Genomic DNA, 15,437 nt, shown 5'->3' with positions numbered 1-15,437 from the left:
GTTGCTATTTATCTTTCTGTTGTCATCAACAGGGTAAAGGGGAGGGAGGTTGCCTGCTGGCTAGGATGGAAGGAAATTAGTAATGCTGCATTATTAAAACAAGCAATGGGCTTCACTATAAAAGCTGTGTAAGTTTTTCCTTCTCAGGGATTTGTGGCAAGTATTCTTCACCTTTCTCTCACACACTTGCTTTTCTTCTCCAGCTACACTCTTACTGGAGAGTTGAAGGAATGCAAAAGAAAAAGTGGAACAGCAAAAAGTCAAAGTTATAGCAGAACATATATTTATTGGTTGAAATATTATCACAATGTGATTTTAAAGATTTGACTTTGGTCAGGTTCTTTTTTAACAAATGTAGTCAAAAATGGGAACTATCATGTACTTTAACCTCTGAAACTATTAAATTTCTTTTCTTTGAAAGGGCTTTGAAATACCATTTCAAAGAATTTTTTTTTCTTATTAACTTTATTGCAATCAGACTCAGTACGGGCTCTGCATTTTTGATCAAGAACTAAAGGAGCTTTTCTTTCATTTTCATTTGGCCAAATCTACATTTTTTTTATTATAACATTAAAAAATCAAAACTAGGAGACTCACTATTAGAAAAACAAAATACTTTCAGAAATGCATTAAAAATTAAATATCCTTGTCTCTAAGATAAATCTGAAGTTCATTGTATTCCTGAGATAGTTAACAATACTTCCATAAACACCTCCCAAGGAAATCTTTGCTTTCCTATGTAGAAATTTATTGAAACTGGAAGTGTCTGTGCCATCCCCCTACAAACTTATGGTCTCCTATTTCCACAAGTTCCAATTAACAGCTGCAAAATGTCAATATATATATTTTATATATATATATATATATACATAATATATGCCAAGAATAACTTTTGTCACAATATGCGTTAGAGATTTGAACATTGTGTACTCACATGTAGAAACTATTTTTTGTTTTATGCATGCCAGTACAAGTACCTCAGAATATATACAGTATAGCTGTCTTATATCCTATATCAGCCTTTATTATTCAAGGTTACCCATTCTTTTTCAAAGATCAGAAAATACTGGTTTGTTTAAAAATAGCTCTTAAATAAATGCTCTTCTAAAACAAAACCCAAAACATTTAAAAGTTTTCTTTTCACAGTAAAATACAGTGAAACCACCTGAGGCAATTATCACAGTTCAATAAATTATGTTTTGAACATGGTTTAAATGAATTCATTTAGTTTTGTAAGTGTGGTAGGCTAAATGAATAGATAGAGCTGATTACTGCTATTCAGTTATGTTCTCAACACCGCAGAAGAAAAACAAGGGCATATAATAGCACATTTCTAAACATTCAAACAATTAACAATTTACATGAATCCATAGCTGGTGGGTAAAAAAGTAAGGAAAGCTAAGAGCAATGACATTTCAAAAATAATCTCATAAAAGTAACTTCTATTCAGGGATATAAATAACTACAAAAGTTCTTAAATCTGAATATGGTTTTGTATTTTTCCCAGCCTTTCAGAATAACTCGCTTTTATGTATTTTCTACTTCATTTACATTGAACGCACATTACTTGAAAAGTAATTTTTCAATGACCAAACCAAACATTTTCCTATACCAATTTCACCAGCTATTTATATGAAGTCTCACACATAATGCTAGCAACTAGTTTCATATTTTAGTGCAGTATAGCTTATTTTTATTGCAGCATAGCTAGTAAAGATACCACATTATTGACTGTATAACTGGGGTAAATGACTTTACCTTCAGAAAAATGAAAAACAGATATTTATCTGTATCATTTAATGGAGCGTATTAAGTCATAAAACCAGATATATTCAGCAAACTCCTTGATGTTAATTTTATGTTTCCACTATGATGGTTGGACTAGTGTAGTCTGCATCTGCAAAATTTCTTTTTTACTCATCTAATTTTTCCTGTTCTAAAGATAATGTAGGTAGAAAAAGGGAGTAAACAATATCTTTATATTAGTGCATACTGAAGTTTATGTCAGACTATAAGACCGTATCCCAAAGTTCTCTCTCCGCCCTCACTATTCTGTTAGTTTATTTTATCAGATAGAATTATAAGATTTATTTTCTATTAAATCCATGAGAAAACTTCTGCAACATAATCTGATGCTCATCTGTCCACTTTTTGGACAGATCTTACCTGCTATAATAGAGTTTACAGGAAATACTAAGTATCCAGAATGTAGATATTACAAAAAAAACCCTCTTTGAATTCAGTAGATGTATCATGAGGAATACGGTTTATCATTGCAAACTCCATTATTTTTCAAACACTTTTCTTTCCATAGAATGAGAGTAATATAAAAATGTCCATATACATCTTGCTAGAGAAATTTGCATTTTTAAGCAGATGTAATGATATAGTTTATTTACCTTACATTTATCATTTAGTATAGACTCAAAATGCGTACACTCAGAATCAACAATTTGCAGTTCTTTCGTATTAAAAGACTATGTTTCTAGCTAATCAAATTCTTTAGTCTCCTTTATAAATGAGGCTGCATTACATAAAAAGCAATACAAAACACAACAAAACAAAACAAGCCTTCAAAATGGCACTTCCCTCCAGAAGCAGGTTTTGAAGTTAGAAATCATCACAAAACAGAACTGGAAGTAAGTTCCTCATCATTGAGTTCTGTGTCTTCCCATTGAGTACACCTACATTTTAAGAACTGCTTCTTACAAAATGTTACTGATTCCATTTTGAGAACTTTCTTGTTCTGTGACTCCTTCTGAAAGGAAAGTCTAGAACTTAGTCCTTTCAACACTTTCTTTTAATTTCCATCCAAAATTTATGCATAGAGAGGTTACAGATGCTGTTTTGTTTGGTTTTGTTTGGTAATTTTTTGGTAAGACTGATTTGTGTCTCAAACAACTTTTGTTTTCCTTTGGGATTTATGTCTGAATACTTTGCAGAGAGCAATCAAAACTTTTCTTAGTTTGTATTTTTGTGAGAACAAGTCTTCCTGTTGGAAAAGAGATTTTCTGTGGTTCTTCCTCATAGCCCTGCTCCCGCTTGCACTTGCATTCTCCTCAGTATTCTAGAGGAGGTTTTAGCAATGTTTTGTGATTTCAGAGTTGATCAACATTTTTGTATTTCTCTACTGAAATTATTTTGCTTAATATATAGCATTTTGCTGACTGCCAAAAAATAGCAGCTCAAAGTCATCCTGAGAATGCTCAATGCACTAAACACTTTCAGTACATTCCCACTCATCTTCTTTTTGTCACTTCCAACCAATGACCTCCATCTTTATATGGAAATCCTGTATCACTCTGTACTGTAACTTCCACTGTGTCATCCAAATATTTCTGCTTATTTTTCTAGGCTGAATCTTTATCATTAGCACATTTCACCAAAATATTCCTAATTTTTAGCCAAGGTTGAAGCATTAAATAGGATCATCTCTGGCACTGATCTCTGAGCAACTCACATCTCTCAGCCAGCCTCTAGCCCATCAGTATAAATTGAGAGGCAACTCCATTTGACAGTTCACAACTCACTTTGGAATTCTTCTCTTAAACCCTGTCTTTCCTGGTTTAGCTAATAACTTCCATCATTACACTATATCAAATGTTTTATTGACATCTGACAAACTAGATCTATTGCACTTCTCCTGTCTGAGGAAAAAAATACTGTGCTTTATCAGAGAAGGAGATCAGGTTAATCCTGAAGTATTGACTGTTGATAAACATCTGCTGCATTCTACTCTACCTTGCATTTACTTCAAGAAAGATAATTATTTCCTTATTCTCTTCAAAAGAATAGTAAGACTACTGAAGGCAGATTAATAGGAGCCTGGTGTTCTGGATCTCTCTTTTTCCATTTGTTAAATTACATTAAGTTAATTCTGTCACATAATAATACAAAGCCATGAGCTTTTTTTTATTTGCTTAGGGTTTTTTGTTGTTTGTTTGTTCCATCTGTGGTACAATCATCCTAAGTGAACCTGACAGACTATTTCCAGCAAGAAAGAAAAAAAAAAAGAAAAGAGAAAAAGAAGAAAGAAAAAGAAGATGAAAGAAGAGAGAAGAAAGAGAAGAAAGAGAAAAGAGATTTCATAGTGTCACTATAAGCAGGAGAGTGATATGAAAGACCAATGAAGAAATCTTTACAACTTATTCAGCAGAAATGAGTAATGGCTGATTTTCAATTGCACAAAAAGTTGTTGGAAACAGGAAGGTTAGAAATTTCCACAGGGAAAGGGCAAAGATGCAATGAGGTTCATTATTGGTTAAAAAGTATTTTCAGAATATACATCAGGAATGCCTTAAGTATGTTTGTTTCTGCCTGAAGGCAGGAGAATAACCTCTGAGGTCTAGTCCAGATGCTTTTCTGATCCAGATATTTTCATATTCCATAAAAACCAAAAAGTATTTCTTTCAATCTCTTATTTCTCATTCTGTGACAAGATGCATATTTTCTTATATAGCACAGTTGTGACTGTGCTATTTAACCTCTGTAAGTCAATAGGTTTTGGTCACTACCTCAATCTTTTCAGAGGACTATATACCTTAGGGCATGGATATTTAATATATTAACTAGTTTCCTGAGACATATTGTGCCAAAAGTGTTTAGTAATTCTCCAGTTCTGAAGTTTGATCAGGAAGATAAAAAGTTATTTTGAACAGGAAGTCAAATGTCCAGATGGCCACGCAGAGACTGTTAAATAAAGTCCCTCAGTATGGAAGAATCATCAAATATCTCACTATTTAGCACTGTAAAGCACAGACCTTTCCTTAATTTCCTTGCCTTCTCCTTTTACACTTCCTATCTCTAGCGTAAGTGCAAAACACAGCTTGTGCGTAGCTACAGCCTGAATCAACTCTCCTTTTATATAAATTTGAAACGATCAAGCCAAAGAAATCACCAAAACAAAACATTCACCTGTGCTATTACTCCTCCACCTGAGAGGTCAGAAGGAAGGAATGAACTACACATAGCACATGACACGAGATATCTGACATATATTGACCATAACTGTACTGAAAAGAACTCAAATGTTACAGTGATAATTACACCATGAGAATTTCTGTAGAGCAGAACTAAATGTTAAAGGCTTTTTGCAAAGGAAAGTAACCCAGGCTGAATTATGCTTAACGCAAAATTCAATCTTTTCCTTCTCATTGTCAAATCCCTACCTAATCTTGCTCCTGATCACACCTCACCTCTCATTTCTCTCCCAAATTGCTTCTGTTCCACTTTTTTGTCCATATCTCTGTCTCAGAGCTAACCACCAGCAGTTTGTTTTGAATGGTTTTACAGTATTTTTCCTCTAATTGCCCTTTTTATCACCTCCAAACATATCCTTAAAATCCATGGTTTATCATAATTTTTGCAAAGATCCTTCAAAATGCATACTGCTGTCCTTGCTGAGTATGCTGTTCTGTTGCCATCATCCTTCATTCACACACACACAAATCATAATGTTTAAACATTATGTTTAACATTGTGTTTAACATAATGTTAAAACATTATAAAAATTTAGACTTTTTTTACTGTAGAGGGATACCTCACTGCTCAAGAAGACCATGAAAGATTAGGCCTCTAAAACAACATACAAGGAAAATGATTTGTAAGAGCAATAAATAATGCTTTCAGATGTTAATCTGAATCACAGAATATACGTATGTTTATTTAAAAGACATTCTGTAAGCTATTAACAACATCACAAAAATATTTTAAACATATGCATCTGTTTGCAGTGATGCTGCTCTTTAATGTGATAAAATGCATTCCAATCATCATGGTAAAAGTAACACTGAACAATAAGATAATCCACTAAAGGACAAAGTACTATTGCAGGGTCCTACTGTACCAACATCAGATAAAAATTAACCATTCCATAGAGAGCCCCTGATTTTCAGCATATCCTAAATGAAAGTAAAACCAGCTGACCTACCTTTAAGATTCTGTCTTATTTCTTCCAATGTAATGAGTGTTTAATGTGACTTTGAGATTTTCAGTAACAGGACTTGGATCTGATATGCAAGGCAACACAAAGGGCAGATGGAAGGGACTGTAAAATCAATTTAGATTTTCTGTAATTCCCAAACTAGTTTCATTTGCTGCTGACTTCTAACCTAATTGTGCACAGATGCATATAATCAACAATGGCAGAACTACATAATCCTGAACCAAGGAGGACTTAGCCTTTCTTTATCACTTAATGGTAATACAAGGCCACGTTTCTTTGGTGGACATTATGAGACCTGTTCCGCCATGAGATCAAAACAAAATGCTTGGCACCTTTAAAGACTGTGATTTGTAAACAGCGAATCAATATTAAAATATGCAGTGACATTTGGTTAAACAAAGTTCCTTTATGGCATATTCCCAGGAAAGGCTGCCAAACATACTTTTGGTGTTATCTTCAGACCGGCAAGGTGCTATACTATGCTGTTTGCATTAGAATGATTAATGAAGGACTAATGCATAAAGAAAAATACCACAGTTAACTCATTTGGATTAAGTGATCCTCTTAGATTTGAGCAGGTTTTATTTTGTATACAACAGTGTAGAGACTAATTTTTCCTTTATTTTCTACTGCTTTTAATTTTCAGACTACTTCACAAATTAGGTCCTTAAAATTAAATCATGCTGGTTCCACTTTAGCAGTTCCAGGAACTGGATAACCCATTTTGCTGCACTTTTTGTAGATAATTTCCTGTACCTGTTATGCACAACCTAGGTTCAACAGTCTGATGGCTGAACAACTACTTTCGTCCAACTCAAACTGTTGCCACTTCTGCTGAAGAGAAGCAGGGGAAGGTGAATCTACTGCACCAGCTAACACCAGGGAATTTCACAGCCCTAACGTCCCTTTTGTCAGCTCCTAGTAATTGCTTTGTGCTAACAGGAGGCCAGCTCTGTGGAGCTGAGGCAGGAGGAAAGGGTGTATAGACCAGCCCTTGTTCAGTTGTTATTTACCTTCTCTGGGGTGGAGAAGGTCAAGGAGGGGAAAAAACTGGATAAAATGGGTGGAAATGGCCCATGGGCTACATCCAGTCCAAAAGCTTCGAACTGGAGTATGTGATGATAATGTTACAGAGGTAGATAGATGATAAACCCACAAATGCATAAATGAACTAATCAGGCTAGATAAAAACAATAGTTTCTGTTGCACAATACTTTAGTCAGAAAATGCAGGGCTAGGTCTTCAGCTGGTGTAAATAAGAATATTTGCATCTATCTTAAGCCTGTTAAATGAATTGAAACAAAAGGAAGACTAAACTGTTATGAAAGGCCAGCTACTAAATATTATCTATCTCCAGTGGGGTTTTATTTAACATTTTCATGTGCTTTTGAAGACCTTTGCCTAGTTATTACCTAGTTATCTGCTTTTAGAGCAGATGAGAGATACCCCGCATAAATACTTTATTTTCGAACTGGTATCTTTGAGTTTATTATTTGAATAAACACGTATGAGAATTGGCAGGTAGTTACTAACCTAACTCTGCCAATGTGGCACAGTTCAGACCTCCTGGGGATATGAGAATATACGTTAAGCACTGAGAATCTCCAGAAGAATCTCATGGTTTTTAGTCACTGGAGTTCTGAAGAACTCTTTAAATCTTTCCAAGCATTGCCCTGTTCAAAATCTGACTAGTTTAATTTTGTATTCATCTAATCACCTCTCTTTCATTACTTCACATAGGTAAAGTAGAACACACTGGCTGGGTCTGAGAACAAATAAAATAGATTCTTTGGTGTCTTGTTAACTCTTTGCTATTTCTACTTTTTACAGTTTTCATGAAATACAGCTCCTGAGATTTTATGATGTCAGCTTTATAATCCATGTTAGACATTTGAAGAAAGTTGCTCTTGTTCTTTAGATCATAATTATCACAGCACATGGACCAGTGAACAACTGATATAATACAGAACAGTGACTACAATATTCCCCCCTAATAAACACAAGTGATCATGCATTGAATCACAGGCAAATACAGAATTTATACAGCTGTGTTTTAAATGAGTTTATTACTAAATTTATATTTTGGGGAATAAAGAAACTGATAGTCAGAAATCTTTATGTTTCTTCCCATAATGTAAAGAATTACTTATTCGTAAAGATGAGTATAAAACTGATGGATGATTTTATACTAAAAGCCTCTTCTGCATCAAAACTGGACATGTCATAGCCCTTGGCTGTGACACTTCCTCACTCCTTCATGCATACCATAGCAAACCTTATATTTTGCATTACTTGTTTTGATCTCCTGTGTCTTAATCAGGGACAAGAGCTATCTCATGTTGATCTTCAAACATGTGACAAAGCCTTGATGCATCATATGCAAAACCCCATTAACTATGTTTTGCTTGGCAAATGTAGAACACAAATCACCTTGATGCTCGTGGAGCTATAAAATGCCATCAACTACTATTGATATAAGGACAGTCTTGGCTCAGCATCCTGTTATACTAATCTGGCTATGACACGATGAGATGGAATTGTATTTCATAACTGGTAGATTTTGAGTTGAACATACTGAAAGTCAATGTCCCACTGTTTTTATGGCATGGTGGTTTAAAGGAAACTCGAGATAAACATGATTTAGTGCTAGTAAAGTGATGCTGATCTTGTAAAGCGCAGATTGTCTAAATGACTTATACTACAGAATGGTGATAGTCCTAAAAAAAAATCACAACAGCAAAGGGTCTTTTTACTTGCTTAGTATGAATGACTTTTGATTCACCTAAAACACTTCTGAGTTTTATTAGTTTTTTAAGTTTTTTATTTTACTCTTTACTATCATTACTATTAGGAATCTGGCCACCTTCTTCACTGTGATAGACACAACTGAAAGCTTCTCTAGAAGACCAATTATCTTACAAATATGGATTGGGAGGTAAAGTTAAGTCCTAATGTCTTCACAGAAACTGTGGCTCTTGCATTAATGTTTAGATTATAAATGGTTAATTCCAGTGGATGATTCCAGCAACCGTATGATCAGAAGAGTCTGTTCTGTAAGCTATAGTAAACATTTTCTGCCTAAGCAGTGAAGGTTTTGCCTTGAAAACATAGTCTTGGCAGTAAAGCAAAACACACAGACTATACAGTGAAGCAAATGTGAAATGGAAGTTAATGTTTCTGAGACGTTTATTAATGACAACTGGTATAAATGCCAGTTTCATTATTAAATTCCTAGCAGAACACATAAGTCAAGGACACTAATTTCTCCTGCCTCTGAGAGAAACTCAGATCTTCCTTATTTCTTGGTAGAGCAAAAATAAACCTACCAAGACTTTTAGTTATCCCACTGTACTATAGAAGAACAGCTGAGGTCAGCATGCTTTTATTTTGGTATATCCTTGCCAGCTCCTAGTTTGCTCAATATTGGCAAGGACGTATAGACTAGGTTCTCCAAGTCATTAATTTAAATTTGACTTGGATCAATCATGAATGAATCAGATGTAGACAGCATTCACAAATTATTTACTTCACATGGAACACTCTCCCTGAGTTGACCCATACAGCCACAAAGCTTAATTATGTGTTTATCATTCATTAGAGGCAATATAATGTGAATATTCACTTGTAACCCTTTCCCCTTTCTCTATTCTCATTTCTCTTCTTTTTACTTTGCAAGATTTTTGGATCACAAAAAAGGATTAAAATTTATATTTGTGTAGGACATTATCACAATGGAATTTCCTCCTCCTTATCATTGCAGTCATGAGGAACAACAACAATAACCAGTAACACAGAAATGAGTTATCTTTTTATACTACACTTTTCTCCTCCAGATTATCGTGGAACATATGCTAAAATCTACACAATCTGCTTTTTCTCCTTTACTATGACATCTACCACAAGCAACAATATTCTCAGCTAAAATATCATGTATAAAACGTGAATCATATAGGTTAAACTGACTTAATCCCCTGTTCTTTGTCTGTGTTCTTAGTGCACATCAGTATTTTAATCCTTTATGGAAGCTCTAAAACATTTTTATAAATTACAATATAATGAGTGTTGTAGTCTAAAGCCATCAAAAGCAAGGATGGACAATGAATTTGCAGCTCTGCTGCAGTGTGGTCACAGATCTGTGATAAATACACTAAAATTTTCAATTTGCTTGAAAAGAGATATGTACTGTAAGTAATAAACAATTCATTTATTAACTGGAACTTGTGCAATGAACTGTTTTGATGCCAGGAGGCTTACTATTGAAGTAATAAATAGGTGTGAGTGCACACACATACGTGCATTTATGTTCACACACCTACATTCAATGTGCATAAACGTACACCATGCTTTTTCAAGGATTTCAAGCTTCTGAAAATTGGCAGTCCTTTCAAGAAAACAATTCATATTTAGAGTAAAACTGTTTTTAAGAAAAATGTAACTATGAGGATACAACTGTTTTAATAATATGTACTTGACTGTAAAAAATGTAATGACACAATCCTGGTATGCTTAATTTTAATTACAAATAGCTCATTGATGGGAATCTATTATTCTACCTAAATAGGCTTGTGATTGCCCTATAGAAAAAATGATAGACTATAATTTAGAGTAGTTTAGAGGCTCCTGATTTTAGTTTTCTGCTTTTCAAACACTGCAATTTGAGAATCATAGTTCAAGGTCTGTCAGTATTTCAGTTTATTATAAGCTTTGATTTCTCAAGGGTTTATATTTCAGTTACAAAAATTTACTCCAGAAATCCAGCACACAAGGCAAAAGCCAGAACAGAAATAAATAGTAGCATACTGACAGCACTGGTTCTGAAATACCTCATGCACTTAGTATTCCGGGAGAGTAAGGACAGGCTGGTAGATAGTTTGAGAGGTTTTATTTTAAGCAGTAGAGGAAAAAAAAAAGTAAAACTCCCTACACAATATTTTGCTTTTGCTTTCCAGACAGTTCGTCATTAAATTTTTGACACTCCTTGAAACACTCTTCAGAGGAAAGGGCCAGATTTGATTAATATCTCAACTTGAACAAATGTTGGAAAACATGTTGAAGTTCTTGAAACATGTCATTTGACATGTTCAAAATGAAGAGTGTCTTTTATAGTTTAGAATAATTTTTCTCTTTGAAATATAATTTAAAATATACTACATGGACAAGACTGTACCAAGCCAAGTAATAACACCCTCCAACACTGTTTCAAATTGAAAGTATATTTCCAAGTATTTTCCTGAGGGAGAAATGGGTTGGAGCAGTTGAGTGGCGCAGTATGCAAGAGACCTGTTGAAGGAATCTGTACAACTTTGATAGCTGCACCAACAGCTGAACTGGAAATAAGAAAGTAGCCTTAAATTCAGTAGCTCTGATACAGGAGCAATCTAAACTGGTCATGCACCATTGGTTGCATCAATGCTAAGGAAGGAATTTAATATGAAAACTGAAAAGCAGATACAGAGACACTGTGTGTAGAAGACAGAAGTGTGAGAGAGAAAAAAAATGAGAAAATAAAATGTTTAATCACAAATGTGAACACAAATGTGTTGGGGGAACCAAACTGCTAGAAAAAGAGAAATTGGAGAGCCACTCAAAGCAAGGTAATAAGGAAAAAACACAGACTCCAAGGACAAGAAAAAGATGAACTGCTGCAACCTCAAGAGCCGATGAAATTACTCATGAAACAATATAATCAACTCATCATGTAAGGATACTTGCACTTACATTTTGGCACTGAAAAAGACCTCTTCATCCCTGATTTTAAGACTCAGTCTTTTTAAACTCAAGGTATTTTGACAGTTTTACGGAAATCTGCTAAGGCCTTCTATTTACCTTACATTCAAAGAGACGTGATGTCATATGCACAAAAGAAGACAGAACCATCATCACTGCTGCAAAAATGATATGTCTTTTCATTGTTTGACTATTTCAAATTGCCAGCTATACATAGTGCGGGCCTTGCAGATAACTTCCATTTTAGCCAATAGTTTTGATAACGAAGTATTACAGAACTAGCCATGAAAACAAAAACTTGTAGTTGATTTATTCCACTGACTTACTGGAACAAGTTTCTGCTTTATATAAAATACTAGTGAGATAAAACATACCCAGTTACAAAGTGTTTTACATGCACAAATATTACAAAAAATGCTGTCTTAAATTCTTTAGAGTTTTTTTACAAGGCATGTGACTGCTAAAAAAATTAAAACACAAAACGTCACTATTAAAGACAGAATATAAATAAGTATTGAGAACAATGAAATGTACAATTAAAGTGGCTAATGGTATATATTACTAAGGTAATATTCTAAGATTAATGATAAATACATAAGTTTATCATAATCACAGTATGGACCTTGCAGCAATGAAAGGCTAAATAAAGCTTTGAGATGATAGCAGGTTATTTGCCTTTCAATAGAGAAGTCTTCTCCAGTCTGTTCTCTGTAAAACACACAGTACACTGAATGGATAACTCACTGTTTTAGCTCATTATCTTTAACCACATAGGCTATACATTTTATTCATGGCTTTACCTACAAACACTATTTTTTTTCTCCTAAAACTTTGCTTTGTCTATTTAGTGCTTGTCCCTTAACTTTAGTATGTTAAAAACATGTCGGCAATTCCTACTGCTTCATCTCCCCGTAATACAAGAGATTGGAAAGAAATGTTGAAGCAACATCTTCCTTTGGTCAAATCTTTTCTCACTGAATATTGTTAACATCAAGAGCTTTGAAGCTCTTCCCTCTTTCCTGAATGATCCGCATATAGCAGGTAACACAGGAGTGATTGATGTAGAGAAGGCATATCCCACATGTTCAGCCATGCCTCTGCTGACCTGTACTTACAAAATAATAAATATGGTAAGCTGTAACAAAAAGTCACAGTTGCAATAACCTGGGGTCAGGCACCACAGCTGTGCATACGTTACTCTTTCTTCCCCACTTACTTTACCTACAATATCAGCAGCATACCAACTTGGTATGTTACTTTAAGTCTGCTTTACCCTCAGACACACATCTTTCTACCTCTAGCTGCTAGGAGTATTATTGGTCAGACAAAAGAATCATGAATAATATCATAAAGACCTTTATGGAACCCAAAATTTTATCAATGTCATTGCATGTTTTTATGTACAGGGTATCCTCAGTTATGCATCATTTACTCATGTCCTTGCAGTGAAGGAACAAACGTGTAGATGGATTCAGTCTTACAGTGATAATGCTTAGGATGTAGCCTGTGTACTAACTTAGCTCTGCTGTAGCTAGAAAAAGTGTTTCTGGATCAAGAAACAGAGCAAAACCTCTGAATCTGCATTTACAAACCTGATCTGATGAAATTAAACTAGAGTTTTGTAATTTATATGAATTTGTCCAACAGAAATAAGTCAATAAAGCTTTGAAAGCCTCTTGTGGAATCCACTCTATAAAGCTTTCCTAAAACACGATTTCTGAGACAGGTTCCCTAGCAGGGTGCTGTGGTTCCTGGTTTTGATAAACAAGGACCTGCATCCAGCTCTGCTGAAAAGACAAACAAGGAAAACTTTTATTTCTAAAGAGATAATACAAAAACTGGTCAATAGCAAAAGGAAATGTTTCAACTTCAGAAGAAAATACTTCTTATTCTCTTCCTTGATCAATGTAACAATTGTATATTTCAGTGTTTCATGGGAAGATATTTTTATTTGCTCTCTACTGTTCAGATATGGATCACTGGAATCAAGGCTATACTGGGTAATTACATGGTACAACCATTCTTTACATTTTACTGTATAAAATTCTGAAATAAATTATATTAAAAAGGGCATCAGATCAATCAAGATCTGCTAAAAAATTTGCACTTAATTCTTAGACTCATAAATCCTGATTTTGGTGCTGACCAAGCAAAATTAAACCCAGTTAAGAAGAATTCATCATAGTTTAACTGAGTCCAACAAAAAAAAAATGGATGAGAAGTGTAAAGCTTCAATGCAGAAATACAGTAAACTAAGATTTAAACTAGAGATTACTATTCCTCTAATACTTCAAAGCAAAAAAAGTAAAGAGCAATGAAAAGTGAAAAGAGTGGTAGCCTTTGTGACTTTCCATTCTAATCTATCAAATACCACATCAAACTTGCCAAAATTAATATGTGAATCACTTTTTCAAAATACTTTTAGTGGTACTCGCTACTAATTTAATCTAAAAATGTAAAAGAGTTTGCTCATCTTTGACTTCTTCCCTAAAATTGGAAAGACTCTTAAAAGTCTTAGCTCTTTATTTCTGAACAGTGTTTCCATCTTAATATTTTAAATAGACAGTGTGTTTCTTCAAGTTATATGATAATTGAACAATTGTTATCTCTTATTTATATAGCATTCCATAATGAAGGACTAAGTGTGACTTCCTTCTGTAATAGTGAAGCTACTTGTGTTGCCAGACCCATGCAGAACTCCACGTGGAGTGCTCATTTCCAGGGGAATGAGCACAAAGGACTCACCTGGCAAGTGAATCAGTGCCCAACAACGTGGTGTTGATTTTTATTACACAAATGAAAGAACATTTTGAAGCTAGAGTGATAGAGTGATAGAACAACAAAAGAAAAACCAATCTGTTACTGTTTCCTTTAAAGCAAATGAGAATTTTGTAGTGGTGTTTAATAGCAATGGGGTCAAGATGAAATTGTCACTAAGCCTAGAAAACTTGGAAAGCATAATTCTGCTGCTCTTGATGATGTATAAAGTGCAATACTTAATGTTTTATTGATAATTTTAAAAAGTTCAACAGCGAGTTACATTATGATTGTGTTACTTGATATTTTACCAGACAAATGTTGAAAAATATGTTTAGCTACACAGTGAGAAGAAATTTTGTATTATTTAAGCTTTGACAAAATTTCAGCTGTATACAGTTAATGCACAAATACCAAGTTCAAGACCTGCATGTATATCTGATAAACAAAAAAGTAGATGTAATTAGAAAGAATGTCATGATGTGGAAACATCATTCTTTGTCTTCCCATTCCAAATACAGATGTAGAGCTAAAACTTGAAGTGTGAATGTGTGGGAAGAATAAATGCAATGTTTAACACACAGAATGCCTTTTGGTTCTTCATGAGGACTTGTGGGGCCAATATGCAGGTAATTTGGAAGCCCTTAAGTCCGTGCTCTGGAGTTATTTGGTTTATATTATGCAAAAAAAATTAGGGTCCAGACATCTTCCAAAAGACTCAGTGTTTACACTAAATCTATCTTGTCTTTCACAGATCTTCTTCCTCTTTTCTTTTACATTGGCTGTTTGGTGAAAAGATGGAGGGAATTTTTTTTTCCTTTAAACCAGAAAGTGTTGCTGGATACACAGATTCATAGTCTTATTTAGAGCTCTTAAGTGGTATCAACAGGATCCAATGGATGTAACTTCCTATTGTTTGTCCCTTTGTGCAGTACTGTGCAAAATACCTATTAAGTCAAAGCAGAGAACTAGGATGGCCTTTGGTGTTATTTGGTAGCAAGCACATTTT

General features: G+C 34.2%; 1 protein-coding gene across 1 annotated transcript in view; it reads right to left on the bottom strand.

The window, feature by feature from the left end:
- Positions 1 to 15,437, bottom strand: part of CNTNAP2 (contactin associated protein like 2) — a 1,004,683-nt gene that overhangs the window by 346,602 nt on the left and 642,644 nt on the right. The window lies entirely within an intron of this gene.

This window comes from Manacus vitellinus, unplaced genomic scaffold (assembly GCF_001715985.3).
Source record: "Manacus vitellinus isolate BGI_N305 unplaced genomic scaffold, ASM171598v3 scaffold_3_pilon, whole genome shotgun sequence".
NCBI classification, from domain to species: Eukaryota; Metazoa; Chordata; class Aves; order Passeriformes; family Pipridae; genus Manacus; species Manacus vitellinus.
The sequence above is the reverse complement of the archived record's forward strand: the minus strand, read 5'-3'. Positions and strand labels throughout refer to the sequence as shown.